Raw genomic sequence first — 9,672 nt, forward strand, 5'->3', positions numbered from 1 at the left:
CAAAGATGTGGAGCAGGGACATGGACCAGTCTGAATGCCTCAATCATTGCCTTGAATAGAGCCACCCTCCCGTCAAAACATCTCTTTTGTACTTTAACCTCCATGAGAAATAAATGCTCAGATTGGACCATTACCCATTCTGGGGTTTGTTTGCTAGAGCAGTGACTGTGGCCTTCATCCATTCTGCTCAAGAAAAAGCTATCTTCCCCAACTCTTGACATGAAAGAAACATTGATTACTCTAAATTTCAAGTCAGAAACCATTTAAACTTTAATGTGATGGGAAAGGATTGTCAAGCTTTCCATTATTCACAAGTAAGAGTTGCTTTTGATCTAGCCATGTGCTTTGGGGACAGTACCTTTAAAAATTAGGTGGTGGGGGGACTTTTGACTTTTACTAGTTTATCTCTTTCAAAGATTTGACATTTTTGTCACCCTGACTTATCAAAATTTTATTAATGGCAATATCCTAGGTGGCTTTAGTCAGGGTTGAATTGTGGCACCCAATTCATTGCCTATCAGACTTAGGTCTAAGTTGGAAACTCTGTTGCCAACCTACATAACTGTCCCACCATTTAAGATGCAATATATCATAAAGTGGACTTCTACAGTGCATTAACAATGAAAATGAGAAACAAGGTTCTATTAATTTCTATTTCTATTCATCTCAGTAATGCAAGAAAATAGGGGAAAAACTAAAATAAAAATGAATAGTAACAGAAAAAATAGAGTGTTATGAGGGTCCCATTAAATTATAATCAGTTAATGTGGTGGACCCAGTGGTATTCCAACCCACGAACAAGCCCTCTGTGTAACAAGTATTTTTGTAACAATTCAGTGCCATAGGTACTATTATTATTTACATCTTGCAGATAGAAGATAAAGATTTACTGAGACTTGTTCAGAGCCTGATAACCTATCAGGATTACATTCAATGCCCTTAGTGTAGCCAGCTAGAATTACCAAGTATTAGTTGATACGTTGTTTTGGTTTTTTTCTGTTACACTGTTATTCTATAATTCAACACTATTTTGGCCACTTGACATTGTGACAAGGATTAGCAGAGCCAGAAAACCCAAACTGTCAAATTCTTGATGTCATAAATAATAAGTGAGCCCCAGATAAATATAGGGATCCAAAACCAGAGAGAATCTCTACTTGGATGTTTCTTGGGTGCCTTTGCAGAGAATTCCTTGCCTTCTATGGCAAGGCAAACAATGGAGCATGGGACGAGCAGGTGGGACTCCATTGGGCTCAGTCAGCCCACACAGATGCAAATCTTTTCTTGCTGCCAAGAATCACGCATAACATTTGATAGAAAAGGACTTGGAAAAGCACCATGATCATGAGCAGAGAACTCCACACTAATACACAGTAGAGACTGCCGCCCCAAGCAAGAATACAGAAGCTTTAGCAGAAGCAACAAGAGACACCTCAATCAGGGGGGCCAGCTGCCTCCTTAAACCCAATGCAAGGATTGCCCCCAGTCCCTCGTATTTTGAGGCCAGTTCATGAGAAGGCAGGAAAAGGAAGAATCCTCTTTAGCAAACTGTAAATGGATCTCAGTTGGAGAATCCAGAATTGAATGACATTATATTTTTACCATCAGGCAGCATGAGGACTTGAGATTAGGTTAGACTGAAAAACGTAGGTAAAATATTTGCACATGAAAATACAAGGCTTTATATACCTCTATGTAAATAATACATTGTTATCTTTTTCTGCAGTGAGAATTCTTAGCAAATTTCAAGTATACAACTATAACTACCATGCTATGTATTAGATCCCCAGAAATGTATACATATAGTAAGTCACCACCTTGTAAACCTTAAGAAAAAAATTAAAAATCACATTATACAATCTAAATAAATACAATTTTTATTTGTCAGTCATACTTCAATAAAACTGGTGGAAAAAAGAAATGTATTGTTCACATTTTCATGTTTCTAGGACACTTTTTCCCTCACTTTTGTGTATACTTTGTCCACAATTTCATGCTCACAGGATCCTGATGAATTTTTCATAAAGAACTGTGTAGAAAACTTATTTGAGTATAACACAGGAAGAAAAAGGAAAAGACTAGGGTGCTCAGCTCTGATTAGGTACTTAATTATTTGCTGAATTTAACAGCAAGATGGTAGAGGGCCCAATATTATCATCCTAATTTTTCTTACACAAAGGAGACTAGAAAATAGACGCTAGATGCAGTAAAATGTCTTCTTTTTCTCTAGAAATTAGTTATCCATTGGATGCCTTAACTGAGACCTTAGCACTCACATTTCCGGGGGAACCCCTGGATGGTATCAGAATTAGTAGCACATGACTATCCATAGAAATAAACAAAATGTTTCAGTACATATACATGCATCTTAGTGCCTCTAAGAATCCATCTGAAAATAAAAGACAATTGAAAGTTAACTGTATTCTCAAAAGGAAAAAGGGTGACTTACTTCTTAAGAAATCAGATCCACTTTTCACTTCTTGAAACTTTGGGATCTAAGTATGATAATAAGAAAAGTAAAGATTTCTAGCCTTCTGAGAGATCTATTTAATTGATGTTAAAATTAATATCAGTTGTCAAATATCCATCAATTCATTGCCATCTTCTGAACACTATGAAGAGTGTGTACAACTAAGAAAGTTTACCAATGATTTTACTCTGTAATTGTTTTTCTATCCATGTTATTAGGTTTCTTTGCTCACAATTCTCTGGGTGATTTTTCAGGTTGTATAGTGAGCAGAGAGCATAAACCTTTATGGTTATTGCCATAACCACCTACATATAACCACTCCATTATCAGGAGAAAGTCATGAGAAATAATTAGGAAGAGACCAGGTCTAGGGAGCAACTAGACACTGCCTGGCCCAGCATGGTAAGTGACAGAGTGCTCTCGCCTGGAAAGGGCTTAAGCCATCTACTTAGAGCAATGTTGGATGAATAAATAATTAATGGCAGGAAGAAATGAGTGTTTTCTGCTAATGAAATCAAGAAGTTGAAACTAAGCTACTTTATAAACTTACAGAACTGTCTTTTAATAAGTGGATTAACTGCATTAATGCTTTTAGCTGCATTAATCTCCCATATTTAAACCAAGTCAGTTTTAACAAATGAAAACATGACTTGGTCGAGGGCAACTTTCATCTGCAGAAGTTTTGAAAAATATTAAAAGGACATTTACTCTTCTCATCACGTTGCAGAGCTGGGAAGTAAATGCTTTTCTACAAAATCCCTAGCCAGTGTGAGGCTGATTATCTGGGTTTTGAATTTTCTTAAAGCCTAATAAACTGGTAATGAAGCAAATCACTAATGACTCAAGCATCAACCTGAGGAGTGAGTTTCTATAATCCACTGAGGCACAAGAATAGGAAAGTTATGCATATCTTTCTCTCTGAGGATAACCATAGTCTGTGCGTATAGTCTAATATATCTTCTGAATTACTGCATTATAATTTAAAGTAAGAAAAAATACACTAGTTTACATTTTTAAAATTAAATAGATAAAAGAAAACCTATTATTAAACTCAACTGTCATCTTAGGTTCAGGAGAGGCATGTGATCAAACCTAATTATGGAAAAATGATTCAGATAATACAGCAAAGAAAAATCTATTTGCTTACCATATTAAAAATTTACATCTAAATTTACATCTACCCTTAAATATAAAATATTGGTAGTATCATCATTTAAGTCTTGGATAAAATTGTTTCTTTCAACATTATAGATGTCATCAAATTTAAAACAAACAAAAGTGCAGTGTATGGGAATTAGAAAAAATTAACATTTTTCTAGATATGATTACTAATATTACATCTAGATAGAAAACAAGAAAAATTACAGACAAATTATTAGAACTCATAAGACATTTCAGCAAGTTGACAGATTCGAAACCCAGGTGCTGGCTGACTGCTAGCAGTCTACCTTGGTTCACTGCCACATGGGATTCCTCAAAACCATGATGCTAGACAGTCAGAGAATGCAAGCAAAGACGAGACAAATATCCAGGCTTGTTTTTTTTTAAGATGCAAATCAACATGTATTCTTTATTTTTGAAAACTCCCCTAATAAATCAAGAAAGGAAGAAACTTCATTAACATGATAAAATAATCTTCAGAAACAACACCCAGCTTCGTGTTTTTTTCAAATTGCGTCAGTCTTTTATAACCTAATCTTGGAAGTGACATCCCATCACTTTTGCTGTAATCCATTTCTTAGAAGCAAGTCCCTAGCTAGGTCCAGCCCTCACTCGGGAGGAAGAGGATTGCACAAGGTCATAAACACCAGGAGACAGAAGCCATTTAGAATCACTTTGGAAGCAGCCAATTACCGCTATATAGAGAAAGAGCCACTCCTTGACTTTCCTGATTTTTCCTGGGTCCAGCAGTAGGCTTACAGCTGAACATGAAATCATCTTCATTTTGTCAAGCTTTACCTATAGTAGCCATATAGCCATGTTCATCTAGAAACTGCCTGGTTTACACCTACTACCCCAGAATTCCATCTAATTAGTGCCACCTTTCACTCTAAAAGGGACCCAGTTTAGATAGCAAATTAAATGGTCAACCAAGATCTTGGACCCTAGCTGGGATCCTCACCGTAGCTGAATCTATCAGAGATTTTAAACGTAAGCTGGCTCTCATAGTAGGTGAGGAACACATTTCAAAAGTAGGATCTCCATAAAAGACCATGGAATTCACATATGTAATTAAAGGTCCTTCAGTGCAAATAAGTGGCAAATACACAAGGGGCAGAGTGACTTCTGACTTTCTTAACAATTGATCATATAATTATTAATGTCCTTCAGTACTTTTAAAAAGGAAAAACTATTACACTGACAAACTACAGGAGGTTTAAATTCCCATGAGGAAATTTTCTAAACTTTTCTCGTAATTCATCTACCTCAATCCTTTATCTCACACAGTAAGGAGCACCTAAAAGTCATCAATACTCAATTTCAATGAAGAAAATAAGAATTATAAGATATGATCCCTGGCTGAATACGTTTATGATATCTTCTATGAAGACAGTACTCAGAAGTTAACCAAAAGTACAACGGATTAAATGATCCACGGTAAGTAACTCTTAGAGAAAAGTTAATCTAAGACATTAAACAATTTTTGAAGATCACAAATAACTGGAGTACTTAAGGATACTTTAACAGAAGTGGTATGAGTCAAACAGAATAGCTCTCGGTTTGGTAGGAAAAGAGAAGAAGGAGGCTTCATATAACGCGATGGGTATATGCAGAGTGCCAAGATGAGAAAGCCTAAAAAATGACAGATTGTACAGGGAAATAAAGTACTCATGTCATCTAGTAGGTGTGATCACCCAGTAGGTAGGCGTGATCAGGGTGGAAAGGCCAGATTAGAACCTAAGTGTGAAGGGTTTCAAATATGGTACAAGAAAGTTACTGGATCAATTTTTAAGGTTAAACTATGTAGGATGAATTATGAGAGAAAAGATCAGACACAAAGAGGGCTGACATTGAGACTAGAAAAGAAAGAAATGCAAACATAACGTGCATAAGTACTGGCAGCACTTGCGAACTGACTGGTCTTGAGAGTCCCACAAAAAGGACGCAAGGCAATTTTGAGATCAAGCCTGGGTGACCAAACGCTACCAGTGAACTTGCAAGTAATACAAGTAACCAAACTGAGCCATATGTAATTACCTAACATATTATCCCTCATTTTCTTGGAGCACATTACCTTCTCAGTTTATTTCCCTAATTTTAAGATAGATGTAAATCTGAGGAAAAGTGTGCTCTATCACAAGAAAGCATTTACTCTAGTAAAGCAAAAAAAAAAAAAAAAGTGCTCCACCAAAAGAGAGAGAATTGAGCACTTAGGCTTCTAATTTCCACCTCAATTTAGAGGCAGGAAGATGAGTGGAAGGACCTTTGTCAAAATGCAGTGCACAGGCCCACCCTGAGGGGACATCTTATTATCGCTTCACGTCAGCTCTTACTGAGCAATCCATGCCAAATACAGCAAGATCTTCTAATCATTCACAAAAAGGCAGAAATTTAGCTTTTACATAACCCAGACTTTTTTCCCCCTAATCCAACTGAAAACCAGGAATTTGTCATTTGATTTTTTCAGCTGCCATTTCTCTCATCAATAAACAGTGACTTGTTCCCTTTGTTCTTTATTACATGCACTCAAGAGTATGAAATAAAACCTAGCGAGATATACATACCGGCAGGAAACTTCAGGAAAGTACAATGTATATTCATTGTGTAGCAAAGTAACTGACTTCTGACCTCTAAGTATACACCAAGTTTGTATACACCTACTTCCTAGTTCATAGGGAAAGAACTGTTATCTCCAACTACTTCTCTTTAGAGTATAATCTCTAGGGCTAGAACTAGTGAGTTTACATCTAGTAACTAAAGCTTCGTGAGGATGATTAATGGTTATTATCTACTTTATGTATATATAATACTTACGTATTTCTAAAAATAAATTTTTCCCCTTAAAATAGTAATCAAACACCAAAACTTTCCAACTTCCCACAAAACCTCTGCAAGATAAATATTTGTGCACCACTTGGCCCCTGCATGCAATATGCAGCACTGTGCATACAGTATTGATTTGGCACACAATTATCATTCTTCCTGGTGCAGACATTTAAGATCTAGTCTCTTAGCAACTTTCACATGTGATACAGTGTTGTTATCTATAATCACAGTGACGTGCACTAGATCTCCAGCCCTTATTCATCTTCTAACTGGAAATTTGTACCCACAATACCTACTCAGTTCTTTCATTCCCCCAGCCTCTGGTAACCACCATTCTACTCTGAGTTCAGCTTTTTTCAGTTCCATACATAAGTGAAACCATACCATTTTATCTTTCTCTGATTCAGTCTCCCTCAGCACCATGCTCTCAGGGTCCATCCATGGATGGCAGGATGTTCTTCTTTCCCATGGCTGAATAATATTCTATTATACATACACATATACCACATCTTCTTTATCCACTGACAGACACTTCAGTTGTTTCTGTACCTTGGCTATTCTGAATAACACTGTACCGAACAGGGGAGTGCAGGTATCTTTTGACATCCTGTTTTTATTGCCTTCAAATGTACACCCAGATGTGAAATAGCTGGATAATAGTTTTTAACATTTTGAGGAACCTCCATACCATTTTCCAATATAAATTGGCAGTGTAACATTCCCACCAACAGTCCACACGGTTTCTCCTTTCTCCACACCCTCCCCAACACTTGCCATCTGTTGTCTCTAATGACAGCCATTCTAATAGATGTGAGGTGATCTCTCATTGTGGTTGATTTGCATTTCCCTGATGATTAGTGATGCTGAGTATCTTTCCATGTATCTGTCAGCCATTTGTATATCTTCTTCGGAAAAATGTCTATTTAGTTCCTCTGCTCATTTTTTTAATCAAATATTTTTGTTTTGTTGCAGAGTTCTACGAGTTCTTTATGTATTTTGAATATGATATGTTATACATGGTCATGTGATGTGTTAGAGGTGTTCGGTAATGCTACGGTGGCTATCACATTGCAATATGTAAATGTATCAAATCAGCACACTACATGCTTAAATGTACACATTCTATGTTAATTACATCTTATAAATAAATAAATGGGCTCTGAGTCAATACTACCAGAAAAAACAATATATTGAACTATGGCTGATCTATGGGCAGAGAGTTGAGAGATCCTAGTATTTAGTGATGCTTTATCTTTGACTTATCAACTGGATGAACCCTAAAAATCTCCCCAAAATAAAACACACACATAATATACACACATGGATGTCTCTTCTACACATGTGTAGTGTTGGCCACTTTTTTGTTTCTCTTTCTCATACTGAATGAATCAATAAGCAAACAGAAGCTGCAGGTGGACGTTTTCTACCTTACTGCCAAAAAAGTGAAAAGTTAAACACTCACAGACTTATCTTTCTAGACCCATTATGAAGAGGTATCTGCTTGTAAGATTTGTGATGATTGGTGAAGTAACTGACTTACATCGTGGTATCTGATCTCAAGGCCCTGTTGACATCTATAGAACAAGACTGAGCCTTAAACACCTTTGACTACAAGATGATCTGTATCATTAAGGAGTTTCCAATCTGGTCAGAAAAAACAAGGCACACAAAAAAGAAAGGTAACTGTGATATAAATCATTCATCCAATGATACTGGAAGGGCTGGTAAAATTGTTACCAAATGTTAGAAAATGTGGTACCAATGTATCCGGGAACAAGAATGGATATAAGGGTTTGGGGACTCCAGGTAAATAATCATCTCCACCATTCCTAACTTCATGAACTTGCACAAATTACTTAAGCTCTCACTCTTTTCATTTGTACTTAGGAAATATTTTACTGCACAAAATTTACATTAGTTGCATATGATGAAAAGCATGGCAAAAACAACCTTTTATTAATCTATTTTTACTTTGAGATTTTCTGTGAAAAGTAAAGATTTCCTAACAGTCTCAGAGAATACAAGTTTTATATAGGCGTTTAACAGTTGCATTGGTACTAAGTGTCTTGGGACATAAGGTATAAAACTGAAAACAGATCCAAGAAGCGCAGGGGGAAGACCACTGCCGAAGAGTAATCGCCACGAACTCGGCATTTTCCACGGCAAGGCAGCCGCGGTGGGGTCATCGCGCTGCACACATGGTTTGATTATCTGCAGCCACTCATTAAGATGCTCAACAAGACCTAATGCATCTGGGATATTTTCTTCCAAAACAAACTTGAGCAGAACCGCCACTGGGATGTCCTTCGAACAGCCTTCGTCACAGAGCGTTTTTGTTATGCCTCCGCCAGGAATACGGACACAAAGCTCAGACTCGTCTATCTCAGGAATGCATGCGGTTTTTTCCATTTCTTCCCAGTTAAGGCTCTGTATTTTATTCTGAACACTTTTTTGCATAGAAGGTGTGAGTAGGTACCTGAAGGGAGTACTGCAGAGCTGCAGGTCGTTGCGGTGATAGGAGTGACTGCTGGAGAGAACCACCACCTTGGCACAGCCGCTGCTCTTCACCCAGGAGAGCAGCTTCTCACAGAATGGCTTTGATTTATACTTAATAAAAATGGATCTTAACTGAAGAGTTTCCTTGAAGGCAGCGCATACACTTCAGCATTTGTACTGAGCTCTGTTGAATTTTCCTCCGCAGTCGCATATGGATTGTTTCCAACCATCGGCACAAGACAGTCGGTGTAGAAGTAACCAACCTTACACATATTCAGCGTGGAAATAATCAGATCGATTGCCAGCTGGCCGACATTTCCAACAGACACTACTGGCATCCGGAGCACGCACCGTGCGGGGATCGGGAAGAGCAGGCGGCTGGAACCGCGGCCTTCATTTGTAAATTAAATACACCACCACCTTGCTCATAGTGTTACTATGGAGATCAAATGAAATGTTTGTGAAAACACCTATCATAGGTTCCTGCCACATTAGAAGAGTTAAATAGTTTTCGAAAAAGGAGGGCGCAAATGGGACTTTTTTGAAGGGAATATACACTTTAGATTCTAAAACCAGTTATTTACAACTCTCAGGTCAAGGTTGAAGTTAAGCAGAAAAATCTCAGAAAAACTGTTTTGATATAGGGTATCTACTGTGGACAAAATGAACAGGATTACCCAGAAGGGAACAAGGAAAAGGCCGACACTAGGTTTTAAGCC

At 37.4% G+C, this 9,672-nt stretch overlaps 1 pseudogene; it reads right to left on the reverse strand.

The window, feature by feature from the left end:
• Positions 1 to 8,413: 8,413 nt before the first annotated feature.
• Positions 8,414 to 9,337, reverse strand: LOC102532697 (proteasome assembly chaperone 2 pseudogene; annotated as a pseudogene).
• Between the last annotated feature and the right edge of the window lie 335 nt (positions 9,338 to 9,672).

This window comes from Vicugna pacos, chromosome 3 (assembly GCF_048564905.1).
Source record: "Vicugna pacos chromosome 3, VicPac4, whole genome shotgun sequence".
Lineage (NCBI taxonomy): Eukaryota > Metazoa > Chordata > Mammalia > Artiodactyla > Camelidae > Vicugna > Vicugna pacos.